Here is a 14,298-nt window from a genome sequence, read left to right as displayed (position 1 = left end):
CCCTAAGGCCTGATCCTGTCCAAAGTTACAATTAGGATTATTCTAAAATAGGCACGGCTGTTCATAGTGAATCATATAGTGCTGTGATAAGGAAACCTGTCAGTTTCCTACTGCCATGGTGTGGGCTGCATGACACTAGTGCCAGGTTCCATTACCTATTCTAAATCTATATACTGTAAGCATGCTTACTTGGATATGCACACAACTGGCTTTTAAAAAGGGAACTGATGGTAGTTTTATAGAGTGTGACATTGAGAATCCGAAAATTACTAATGCACATTTTATCACTTACTCTTAGAACAGGATTTGAGAGTACTGTAACTGTTAGAAACTCCTGTGAACTCCTGCACGGCGCTCCAGCAGTCTGCAGGCATGTTGACACCCGCTGGAAGCCAATGCAGACACTTCACTTATCTCTATAGGATACATGGAGGGGTCGTGTCCGCCACGCCTTCGTGCCAGGGTTTGGCACGCCCCCTTCCTTCGGACTGCCGAGATCGCGGGGGTCCCAACAGTCAGATTCCCTGCAATCTAGAACTTATCCCAGATCCTTTTTTTCCCCACTCCAGTACTCCTTTAATGCACACACAACTAATACATCAGTTGGCTGTCCGGGCTTGCTGGGAGTTGTAGCTGTGCAACAGCTGGAAGTCCACACTTTTGAGACCATTGTTATCCATGTTCATGCCAAGTCAGATGCGCCTCTTTGCAATAGTTCTCTGCATAACCTAATGAAAGTGGGTATTGAACTTAGCGACTTTCATATGGACATCAAGGAGGGTGTCCACATGTCCTCTATAGTAATAATATCAAATACAACTAGAAATACATTTTATGAAAACTGAATTTGAGCAGCAAATTAAAAATGTATATACACACATCCTCAAATACACAAACCCTGCAGCAGGCATGCATGTCCAGTTTCCCAGTGAGTACACAACTTGTTGACAGGAATAGGTGCATTCCCTTTATATTTAGAAAGTAGCATATGGTTTAGGTACTTAAAACCAGCAAATCCTATTTGTGGTAAGACTGTAATCCATTTAATAAAATGACGTAAGGCCCATGTGACAGAACAAAACCTGATGTGCAAGATCCCACAGGTCCATCTGCCTTCATCTCAACCAGCCTGAAACATTCAATACATGTCGAATGTAAATTATACCTGGATATTACAACATTGTTTCCCCAATGTATACACACTACAATGCCTACTATACTAAAAATCAATGAAATCTTACTTTGTAACTCTACAATTGGTTCCATATGTAATTGGACAGTGAAAAATATTTTCTTCTTTACATTACTAATCTCTTAAAATTCCGGTTTAACATATTACCATACTGTGTTCCTATTACTGATAATTTTAGGATAAACAGTCATACCGGCCTTAGGGCATGGAAGTGGTTAATTTCTAATGTTCTAGAGCAGTCAGTATCCCTGGAAATCAAGGCCAGTGAATGTGTCTGATCACCAGGGGGGGTCTGAACTCTGGGATCTTCAGAACGGCGACCCTGCTGCACAAAGCAAGGTAGACATGCCTCCTCCAATAGCTGTACTCTACAGTTTTAAGCACTCCCATAGACCATGCAGGAGATAAGCCGCTGATCTAAAAATATCCTGTTTTAACGTTTTTGCACTCTTTTTCCTCCCTACCACCTAAAAATCATAACTTTCAGTTTTCCAACAACAGACTTATGAGGTCCGTTTTATGCACTACCAATTTTCCTTTTATTTTACTTTGTAATATCAGTAATTTCACCACTAAATCTATGGCGAAACGCAAAAAAAGAAAAAAATTTATGGGACAAAATCTAAAACTGTTTGGTTTTACGCAGTACACTTTTCGGTAAAAATGACACCTTCTATATATCCTGTAGGTCCCTACGGCTACAGTGATACCCAATTTATGTAGATTTTATTTTATGCTTTGTAAAAAAAAAAAAAAAAAAAAAAAAAAAACACTACATACACCATAATAAGGTTTAAAATGGTCATCTTCTCAACCCTATAATTCATTTTTTGAGGGCTAATTTTTTGCGGGATGGTCTGTAGTTTTTAGCGGTACCAGTTTTGTTTTGATGGGACTTACTGATCGCATTTTATTTTTAAGGTATACAAAATTACCAAAAATACACAATTTTGGACTTTGGAATTTTTTTTATGTTTACGCTATTGACAGTTCTATTTAATTAACATAATTTTATAGTTTAGACATTTACGCACATGGCGATACCATGTTTATTTTTGTTTACTTTTTTAAATGAAAAAAGGGGTGATTTAACTTATTAGGGAAGGGGTTAAATTACATTAACTTTTATTGTTAACTTTGTTTTACACAATATTTTAGTCCCTATAGGGGACTATTACATGCATTCTTCTGATTGCATACACTGTTCTGTGCCATAGCATTGATCAGTGTTATTGGTGCTCTGCTGCTCCAGCCTGCTGAGCAGGCATGGAGCAGCAGATCACCGATCGGACGGCGAGGAGGCAGGTAGGGACCCTCCCCCGTCCTCTCAGCTGCCGGCGATCTGACTGAGCTGCTGGGAATGGTTTCATTTTAGACGCGGCGATCAACTTGATCTGTGTCTAAGGATTAATGCCGGGCATCACCGCGATTGGTGATGTCTGGCATTAGACACAGGTCCTGGTAGCGGACAGCTGCCGGGACCACCTGGCTATTGTCACGATGCCGGCTGGCAGGTAGTGGATCCTCTGTGCCAGAGAGGGATGGGGAGGACCGCGCTAGTGGACCGGTTCTAAGCCACTACAGGTTTTCACCAGAGCCCGCCGCAAAGCGGGATGGTCTTGCTGCGGCGGTAGTGACCAGGTCGTATCCACTAGCAACGGCTCACCTCTCTGGCTGCTGAAGATGCTGAAGATAGGCGCGGTACAATGGAGTAGGCAGAAGCAAGGTCGGACGTAGCAGAAGGTCGGGGGCAGGCGGCAAGGATCGTAGTCAGGGGCAACGGCAGGAGGTCAGGAACACGGACTAGGAACAGACAAGGAATGCTTTCACTAGGCACAAGTGCAACAAGATCCGGCAAGGGAGTGCAAGGGAAGTGAGGTAATATAGGGAAGTGCACAGGTGATTACCAATTAAGCTAATTGGGAAGATTGGGCCAGGCACCATCATTGGTGCACTGGCCCTTTAAATCGCAGAGACCCGGCGCGCGCGCGCCCTAGGGAGCGGGGCCGCGCGCGCCGGGACAGGACCGAGGGAGAGCGAGTCAGGTACGGGGACCGGGGTGCGCATCGCGAGCGGGCGCTACCCGCATCGCGAATCGCACCCCGGCTGAAGGCGGGACCGCAGCGCACCCGGTCAGTGGATCGGACCGGGGCGCTGCAACAACGAAGATGAGGCGAGCGCTCCGGGGAGGAACGGGGACCCGGAGCGCTCGGCGTAACAGTACCCCCCCCCTTGGGTCTCCCCCTCTTCTTGGGGCCAAAGAACCAGAGAAAAAAAAACTCAATTTTTCCAAGAAGAGGTCCGATGCAAATTAGGAGGGGTTCTGTGTGGAAACGTACAAGACAGTCCAATCTTTTATTGTAAAAACAATAGATGTAGAGGGGTCTGGCGAGACTGGTCACAGGAACGTAGAACCTGTTGATGAGAGAGGCCAGAAAAAATTTTCCTGCAGATCCGGAATCCAAGAAGAGCATAGTAGAGAAGGAGAAAGTAGAGGCAGATATCCGCACAGGCACAGTAAGGCGTGGAGAAGCAGAGTAGACATCAAGAACTGTGTCACCTTCGTGCGGAGTCAGCGTGCGTCTTTCCAGGCGGGGAGGACGGACAGGACAATCCCTCAGGAAGTGTTCGGTACCGGCACGGTACAGGCAAAGATTCTCCATGCGACGTCGTGTCCTCTCTCGAGGTGTCAAGCAAGACCGGTCAACATGCATAGCCTCCGCGGCGGGAAGCACAGGAACAGATTGCAGAGGACCAGAGGAGAGAGGAGCCGGAGAGAAACAACGCCTCGTGCGAACAAAGTCCATATCCAGGCGGAGCTCCAGACGCCATCCGGAAGAACGCATGTCAATGCGAGTGGCTAGATGAATGAGTTCATGTAGGTCAGCAGGAGTCTCTCGTGCGGCCAGAACATCTTTAATGTTGCTGGATAGGCCTTTTTTAAAGGTCGCGCAGAGAGTCTCACTATTCCAGGACAACTCGTAAGCAAGAGCACGGAACTGAATGGCATACTCGCCAACGGAAGAAACACCCTGGGCCAGGTTCAGCAGGGCAATCTCGGCTGAAGAAGCTCGGGCAGGTTCCTCAAAGACACTTCGAATTTCCGAGAAGAAGGAGTGTACAGAGGCAGTGACGGGGTCATTGCGGTCCCAGAGCGGTGCGGCCCATGACAGGGCTTTTCCAGACAGAAGGCAGAACACGAAAGCCACCTTAGACCTTTCAGTAGGAAACTGGTCCGACATCATCTCCAAGTGCTGGGAACATTGCGAAAGAAAGCCACGGCAATACTTAGAGTCCCCATTAAATTTGTCCGGCAAGGACAGGCGGAGGCTAGGAGTGGCCACTCGCTGCGGAAGGGGTGCAGGAGCTGGCGGAGGAGATGATTGCTGAAGAAGTTGCGAATGTTGGCGCAGTTCCGACAGCTGGTGGGTTAGAAGGGCGACCTGTCGGGCGATATCAGAGGCAACTGGTAGGGGATGTTGGTGCAAAATGGTGGACACTTCCGACAGCTGGTGGGTTAGATGGGCGATCTGTCGGGCGATATCAGAGACAACTGGCAGGGGAACCTCAGCGGGATCCATGGCCGGATCTACTGTCACGATGCCGGCTGGCAGGTAGTGGATCCTCTGTGCCAGAGAGGGATGGGGAGGACCGCGCTAGTGGACCGGTTCTAAGCCACTACAGGTTTTCACCAGAGCCCGCCGCAAAGCGGGATGGTCTTGCTGCGGCGGTAGTGACCAGGTCGTATCCACTAGCAACGGCTCACCTCTCTGGCTGCTGAAGATGCTGAAGATAGGCGCGGTACAATGGAGTAGGCAGAAGCAAGGTCGGACGTAGCAGAAGGTCGGGGGCAGGCGGCAAGGATCGTAGTCAGGGGCAACGGCAGGAGGTCAGGAACACGGACTAGGAACAGACAAGGAATGCTTTCACTAGGCACAAGTGCAACAAGATCCGGCAAGGGAGTGCAAGGGAAGTGAGGTAATATAGGGAAGTGCACAGGTGATTACCAATTAAGCTAATTGGGAAGATTGGGCCAGGCACCATCATTGGTGCACTGGCCCTTTAAATCGCAGAGACCCGGCGCGCGCGCGCCCTAGGGAGCGGGGCCGCGCGCGCCGGGACAGGACCGAGGGAGAGCGAGTCAGGTACGGGGACCGGGGTGCGCATCGCGAGCGGGCGCTACCCGCATCGCGAATCGCACCCCGGCTGAAGGCGGGACCGCAGCGCACCCGGTCAGTGGATCGGACCGGGGCGCTGCAACAACGAAGATGAGGCGAGCGCTCCGGGGAGGAACGGGGACCCGGAGCGCTCGGCGTAACAGCTATGATGCAGGGTCAGCTCGTGATCCCGCGTCATAGCAGGCGAGCGGGAGCAGGGTGTACAGGTATGCCCTGCATCCTTAAGAGGTTAAAATCATGGGGTTCCCCTATAATGTCTGTTTCTGTTGATTCAGAGTACTGGACTAGGACCACACAGACATTGTGGTCCTCAATGTCTGCGGCATGGATTCTGCCAGAACATTTAGCAGGTACTGTTTTGACAGACAGAATAGCACTGCAAGAAGCTATGTTCTCCTCATCAAATATGACCGTATGTGACAAGGCTTATGACCATAGTGTGCCTGGTACTTTAAAGTGTACAAGAAGAACTTTTGAAAGGATTGGAAACAATGTAAACAGGGACCAAAGAGACAATAAATGTCCCTATCTGTCCAATTGCCACCCACTACTCCATGGTGCCCATTTGCCATTTATTGCCCCTCTACAAGCTTCTGTCACCGAAGGGAAATAAAAAGGCATTTAAAGGAAGTATGCAGCGAAAACAACACCTATCCACAGGATAGAGGATAAGTGTCTGATTGCGGGGTTCTGAATGCTGGGACACACAACGTCCCCGTCGTCTCTCCCCCCTCCCCCTGCATGGGGCCGTGGCTCTGTTGTGCCGGAGGAGTGTTGGCTGTAACATGATGTTGTGGCCGACCTGCCCCCTTCATGTATCTATATGGGAGAGGCGGGGAGGCAGCGTTCGTGCCTCCCTGCCTCTCCAATTGAGCTGTATGGGGAGGGGGTGCAGAGTCATCTGACAGCATGGCAATGCGGAGGCCTAATTCAGGAGATCGCAGGGGGTCCCAGGAGTCCCTTTGGATAGGGGATAAGTTGTTTTTACTGCAGATGTCCTTTATATATCAAAAATTTAATTTCACATCATGTATCAGTTTATATTTGTAAGACAACCCCGTTAAAAGGTAAGTTAACACATACAGGATCTGCTGCATATTTTCTTCAGCTGATTTTGCTACCCATTGAATGAGTAGCAAAATTAGCTGCACAAAATATGAAACAGCAGATGCTGTACGTGTGAACGTACCCTATTATGTATTTTTTAAGTGCGCTAACCTGGAGCATTAATCTATAGGTCAGTTTTATCGACATAAGAACAATGCACCATGCACTTCATTTGTGGATTGAAAAATACGACATCTACAGGTCTCTGTATGTATTTCCCCTGTCTCCATGACAGCACCCCGAGATTGCCTCCACCTAATTGGGACAGGTAAAACAGTTTAAAAACCTGCCCCTTCCTCTCCATTCCTAGTTTTTTCCCTGTTCTGATTTGGCAAGCAATAGAGTGCAGGATGGAGATTCCTAGATACCTCCCCCCCAATGTTTACTTTTGCACTTTCCAGCCAGGTGCTGCTGCTACCACTGTCTGATTCACAATGACCCCTGAGGAAGTTGCTTTCAACAGAACGCGTGGGTTTGTGGCCCCGTTCCTGCTCCATCTGTATCGCTGGCTCCCTAATTGGCTTGCTGTGCCTTGGTTATGTGATGCTTATAGCTTTTTGGCTTGGTATCGACAGTGTAGGAGTATCACTGATATTTATACCACAGCCTTGTTTATATTTTCTTGCATGTTTGCACATATTGACTATTGTACCACGCACATTGAATAGCATCAGTAATCTTTAAAATGATATATTGTTAGAACTATAATAGCACAGCACTGGGAGCACTTATGTATTTTCACATAGCAGGACAGGGCCACCACCTTGACAGTGGGGGTTCATGGCCCTGCTCAGAGGTTGTGTTGTGGCTCTTAGTGAGCAATTTTGTTTTTAAAATGTCCCATGTTGTGATCATAGTGTGTATATGTTGTTTTGTTGACATTGAATAAAATAATCTTGATTTATGTATACATTGAGTGGTGTGCACTTTATATTCAGTGATTGCTTTTCTTGGATGTAGTTGTATATATTTTTCACTGAAAGTAGCATCCAGTCTTTGGTATTGTGGTTGAGCCTCCCTGTTCTTTACATGGGATTCACAATGTCTGCACCAGTCAAAGCCTCAGAGGTTGATCCCATGCAGAGTCAAGGAACCAAAAGAGGGCCTCGAGTTATTTTCTATCCAGCCAGACCGCAGCGTGGCAGACAGCAGTGATGGACGCCCAGAGCGACTATTAGATATGCATTTATCTTAAGGCACCAATTAGGAGGGGTCAGGCATAATCTATATGGCTGTTATTTTACTATAACCCAGACTTAGGGGCATTACCACTGATGTTAGTTCCTTGAGAAAACCCAGTATTGAAAGGGGAGGCACATTGGAACGGAACAGAATCACTGTTGTGGTGGCCCAGTACAGGAGTTGCACCACTGTACCCTTGCTGTCCTGTCTGGTGGACTCTATTGCAGTGTCTGAGTCCTCCCTTGAGCCGAGTATGTTAAATGGTTAATAAGTGCCTATATTATCTAATGTAATGTATATATGATGTTATGCACCTTTAAATTTTGTTACCAAGTCTTGTATCCAAGGAAAGTACCAGTGATCAGGTGATTATAGGGTGACCTATAGGACCCCTCCAGAGTTTCCCCTATATAAACCCTGGGAGGAGCTAGCTAGGGAGGTTTAGTTTCAGTTTAGAGCATGCTGAGGAACTGTCTTAGACGAGTGTCTGGTGTCCTGAGGAGACCCAAGGCCTACCACGCAGCCACGCTTCCACTAACAAAGTGCCCCACAGGTGCACAACAAAACCTGGTAAGCTACACAAGGGGTGAAGTCTAGTCAAGTCTGTCAAGATTAGTCTAAATTCAGTGTGGGTCTGCAGCATTCTATTCAAGTCCACTACAAGTCCCAGTGAGCCTGCAAGTCTCTAAAGTCACTGGTCACCTCCTTGGGCCTAACTGAGCTGTAAAGACTTCTTCTATCTGCCTCAGTAAAGCTGCTGTTCTGTAACGTCAGTCATTATTTGCCCTGTGGTTTTCTGGTGTAGCGGTAAAACCACGCCCTGGCATCACGAACACAAGGGGTTAATGCCATCTGTCCATAGGGTAACAACATCTGCCCTCTATCACACCCTCACCAGAACTTTAAAAGTAGTTTCTTTTTTATTTACACGTGGTGTTTAATTTGGTGCCGAGTATGGAATTACCACATAGGCATAGCTAAGTGGCCTTCAGCTGGTAAGAACCATGATACTGGCACCATACTCATACATAGGTGGTGGTTTTTGAGTTGAATTTGTGTGGTTTATTCACCTAAGTATTTAATAGGGGCTGATTTTAGCATATATCATAAGTTATATTTTAAAGGGAGTTCATTGCGAGCTGTGATAATTTAAAGATTGACCCTCTGTTATATGTGGATCGTTAAGGCTGTGATAATATTTTCTACTCTGACCTATCATTATTGGGTTATCTGGTTTTCCCTTTTATATTCTAAAAAGGAGAAAAAGATATTTCTGTGGTTACTAAAAAACCAAGACCTAAGACAATCTTTAAATAAGAAATGTTTGATTTGTAATAAAGATTTAATTCTCCAGAGAGTTAAAGATCTGCCAACACACGGGGTAGTTCTAGAGGTCTCCAGAAAACATTGGAGCTTGGCTCGTTCGTCAAAAAGCCAAGCAGGAAATTCAGAATGATAAAATGTAAAAACCTTGAACAAGAGAGCACCTTATAGAAAGTTTAATATAGAGACAGTGAAGTCAACTATGAAGCATGGTTATGGCCACGCTAAACCTCAGAGATGCGTATCTCCCCTCTCCTCCCCCGCATATTCACGAGTAGAGCAAGTGGGTTGCTCTACTCAGAAAGGAGATTTTCATTATCCCATACCTAGATGACATTGATTGGCGGACTCTGTTCCTAGTCTACAGGAAAAGCACTCAGACGGATCCCTCCAAGGAACAGCCCAGGATAAAAGCAGCGCACGAGACTTCAAAGGTAAAATGGTTTATTTACCCGGCATGCAAGTTGATTCCTGATGAAGCTGGCTATCCAGCGAAACGCGTTGCATGCCGGGTAAATAAACCATTTTACCTTTGAAGTCTCATGCGCTGCTTTTATCCTGGGCTGTTCCTTGGAGGGATCCGTCTGAGTGCTTCGCCTGTGTTTCCAGGAGCAGCTGCCGTTCTTCGCCCGTTGCAGGGTTATCTCATGCCTTTACCATAGTTGTACTTTGTGAGCAATTCCACTTGTTTGTCCATTTCCTTTTTACATTACGTGATCACACTAGGAGCGCTCTCCTTGTTTGTATATTAGTCTACAGGAACACATTGTAAGGACAGCCAGGACCCTTCAGGATCTTAGTTGGATCCTAAACTTAAAATCTGATTTACAATAGCAGGAGTTGCAGGAAGATTTTTCTGGGGATTCTTTTAGACTCTGTAGACAAGAAATATTTTTTTCTTCCCAGGGACAAGATCCAGATACTTCAGGGCCTAATCTGACAATTTTTCTCTAAAATCTTGTTCACTACAGTTTGCCATGTCAGTCCTAGGCCATTTAACATCCCTTGTCCCTGCTGTTGCATGGGCCCAATTTCATTCCAGACCACTCAAAAAATGGATTCTATTTGTGTCGGACAAAGATCAGAGGTCCCTGGACACCAGTCCTTATTTCCCAACAGCTAAAAACAATCAAGTTCCTTACTCTAAAAACTGTATATGGTTGCCAGAACATCTGCATGTAGAGTTAGAGATCCAGACCCTATGTATATGCAACCATTTTTTATGACCCTTGATCAAAAGATCACTATTCAAGCTAGACCCAAACTTTTTGCCTAAGGTTTTTCATCCCAGGATATTGTAATAACCTAATTTTGTTCAGACACTAAACAGGATCACGAAATTTCCTTTAGCTCTTTATAGAGAAGTGTTGCCGGCCACCCAGATTATAAAGGACGATCGCAACGGGTGTCAGGAGTGACACCCGCTTCGATCTGTCTATTAGTGCAGGCACTAAATCTCCCAGCATGGAGAAGAGTGCGCTCCATGTTGGGAGCAGTAGTATCTGGAGTGAGGGACAGATCGCAGCAGGTGTCACTCTTGACACCAGTTGCAATTGTCCTTTATATTCCTGAGATGCAAAGCGGCTCTCTGCAGTGCTCCACATCTCTGCTCTGTACTCCGGCAAGTGATGTGAATAGAAATTCACATAACTGATTCATATATGCCACTCTGGCTAGATGGTGCAAGCCAATCACCGCTCTATCACCGTTCTGAGCGGCAAATATGAATCAGTGATGTAAATTTCTATTCACATCACTGGCCGGCAAGAGTAAAGAGCAGCATCTTCGTATATAAAGGACGATCGCATCACGGACTGATACCCGGGGCGATCTGTCCATAGTGCAGGTACTACAGTTCCCAGCATGGAACAGTCTGTTCCATGCTGGGAGTAGTAGTAGTACCTAAATTATGTCGAAAATAAAGTTGATAGAGCTGTTTTATAGAGCTGTTTTACAATACAATGAATCTACTCTTCCTTGGAGAACATTTTTTTTTCAGTTCAAATAAGGGGAAAAGGCTTCTAAAAGTTCCACAGCTAGATGGATCTGCATTGCCACCACAGAGGATACTCAGCTAAAGGGAAGGATCCCCCCTTGCGTTAAATGCTCATTGTACCCAAGCAGATCAGCTTCAGTGGAAAAGACCATGTGGCCACCTGGAAGAACTTGCATTCAATTCTCCAAACATTAGACTAGATGTTATAGCCAATGAGAATTTAGCATTCGGACACAAGGTCTTGAGTGCTGTTGTCCCTCCCTAAAAATACTATTTTGTTATTTTTCTCAGGGTGCTGTCATGGAGACAAGGGAAATGGTGAATTATACTCACTGATATTTGTATTTCTGGGAGTCTCCATGACCGTACCGTAACAACCATTTTAATTTTTTTTTGGTGCAAAAATTTCTGAGGTTTCGCACCAAAGTTGTAAATTTTGGTGCCAAATTTTACATCACAGAAAATTCTGGCAGAAGTCTATCATGTTATCCATGATTATTTGTGACCAGGCAAGTGTGCATGTGCTCTTGGACAAGTATGAATAAAACATGTCCAGGGATGAAATGCAAAAATTTTAGGTTAACATTTTCCAATAGTAATTTTCAATAATTGATTAAAACAAACAAAACAAAAAACATTGTGATTTCTACACTAGCAAAAAATCTGGTGTGAAATTTTTTTAATGCAAAAAAGGACTCACCCCTTGGAATATATGTAAAAACATGACATTTACAGAACTATGCCCACTTATGCAAAGCTAGTGTGACTAGTGTAAACTTTGGATCATTCGCATATAAAACAATTTGAATATCTGAAAATTTTGGTGCCAAATTCTTGGAGCAAAACACGAATTTTGGATAAGAGTAGAATGACTCCCAGTGTTTTTCCTGTCTTAGTTAGGCTGAGGCAATCTCAGAGTGCAGTCCTGGAGACGTACCAGAAATACAATTATCTGCGAGTATAATTCACCATTTATTTTACATTATGTATATCGATACACACACTCGATTAGACCTACTTGTACCAGAAATGCATAAGATGTGGCCATTTAAGGTAGTAAAGCATTATTAAAGCTGTATTTCTATAACCTGCATCACCCTTCCCCCTACATACTGCGCTAAAGCTCTGCCAATATACCACTGCTCGAGGAGACAAGAAATGATACAGCATTTAGGAAACAATTATGCAATGTTTTTTGTTTTGCTATAGCTGCACACTAAAATACAATGCACTCCTCTGGCCAAATCTAGAAATACTTTTTAAAATGTCCATTATCAATGCTTTATGGCTTTGAGCATTAACATAAATAATGTATCATGCACGATAATGACAAAGCAATAGCCGTCTGACATTTAGAGTGAGCCAGTGACCCATGACTAGACAACTCCTGCATTTTAATCTACTAAAAAATTTAAAACTGTTACATTGCGATTACTTGAGTGCACATATCTATAAAGAATAGCCAATCTTTAGATTATTTACTAAAATGAGGAGCTATAAAAAAGTATGGATTGAGCTTTAGCTGAATTAAAGAATTGGAACCAAGATTAAAAATATGCCTAAGATTAAAAATATGCCTAATATATACACACGCACACACACACACACACACACACACACACACACATACATAGTGGTCCCTCAACATACAATGGCAATTCGTTCCAAACGACCCATCGTTTGTCGAATCCATCGTATGTTGAGGGATCCGTGCAATGTAAAGTATAGGAAGCTGTACTCACCTGTCCCCGCTGCTCCGGACCAGGTCCTCCCCGCTCCAGATGCTGTCCAAGGGGCTCCCGATGCTGTCCCGCTGCTCCGGTGTCTTCTTCGGGATCCTCCGGCTTCTTCCACATCTTCTGCAGGGTCTGGGTCTCGCTTTCTGGTGACGTTATTACGCTGCTGCGCCGGCGCAGCGTGCGTAGTGACGTAATAACGATGCCGGAAAGCGAGGCCCGGACCCTGGAGAAGATGCGGAAGACGCTGGAGGATCGCAAAGTGGATCCGGAGCAGGAATAGGTAGGTGAACCTGCCCGGGATGCTTCAACTGCTATCCGACAGCAGCTTAAGCATTTTGCGCTGTTGGATAGCAGTTAATGTGATGGCCCCGACATATAAAAGCATCGTATGTCGATTTTATCATATGTTGGGGCCATCGCAGGTCGGGGGGGTCACACACACACACACACACACACACACACACACACACATATACATATATATTAATATTACACACACACACACACATATTAATATTACACACACACACATATATTAATATTACACACACACACACACATATATTAATATCACACACACACACACACACATATTAATATCACACACACACACACACACACACACACATATTAATATTTCACACACACATTAATATCACACACACACACACACACATATTAATATTTCACACACACATTAATATCACACACACACACACACACATATTAATATTTCACACACACATTAATATCACACACACACACACACACATATTAATATTTCACACACACATTAATATCACACACACACACACATATATATTAACATTACACACACACACACACACACACATATATATTAACATTACACACACACACACATATATTAACATTACACACACACACACACACACACACACACACACACATATATATTAATATTACACACACACACACACATATTAATATTACACACACACACACATATTAATATTACACACACACACATATATTAATATTACACACACACACATATATTAATATTACACACACACACACATATATTAATATTACACACACACATATATTAATATTACACACACACATTAATATTACACACACACACACATATTAATATTACACACACACACACATATATTAATATTACACACACACACACATATATTAATATTACACACACACACACATATATTAATATTACACACACACACACATATTAATATTACACACACACACACACATATTAATATTACACACACACACACATATTAATATTACACACACACACACATATTAATATTACACACACACACACATATTAATATTACACACACACACATTAATATTACACACACACACACATATTAATATTACACACACACACACATATTAATATTACACACACACACACATATTAATATTACACACACACACACATATTAATATTACACACACACACACATATTAATATTACACACACACACACATATTAATATTACACACACACACACATATATTAATATTACACACACACACACACATATATTAATATTACACACA

General features: G+C 44.2%; 1 protein-coding gene across 2 annotated transcripts in view; it reads right to left on the bottom strand.

The window, feature by feature from the left end:
• Positions 1 to 14,298, bottom strand: part of PPP2R2B (protein phosphatase 2 regulatory subunit Bbeta) — a 390,278-nt gene that overhangs the window by 219,690 nt on the left and 156,290 nt on the right. The window lies entirely within an intron of this gene.

The sequence above is a fragment of the Hyla sarda genome, chromosome 4 (genome assembly GCF_029499605.1).
Source record: "Hyla sarda isolate aHylSar1 chromosome 4, aHylSar1.hap1, whole genome shotgun sequence".
NCBI classification, from domain to species: domain Eukaryota; kingdom Metazoa; phylum Chordata; class Amphibia; order Anura; family Hylidae; genus Hyla; species Hyla sarda.
Note: the sequence above shows the minus strand (reverse complement) of the source record. Positions and strands in the feature narration are given on the sequence as shown.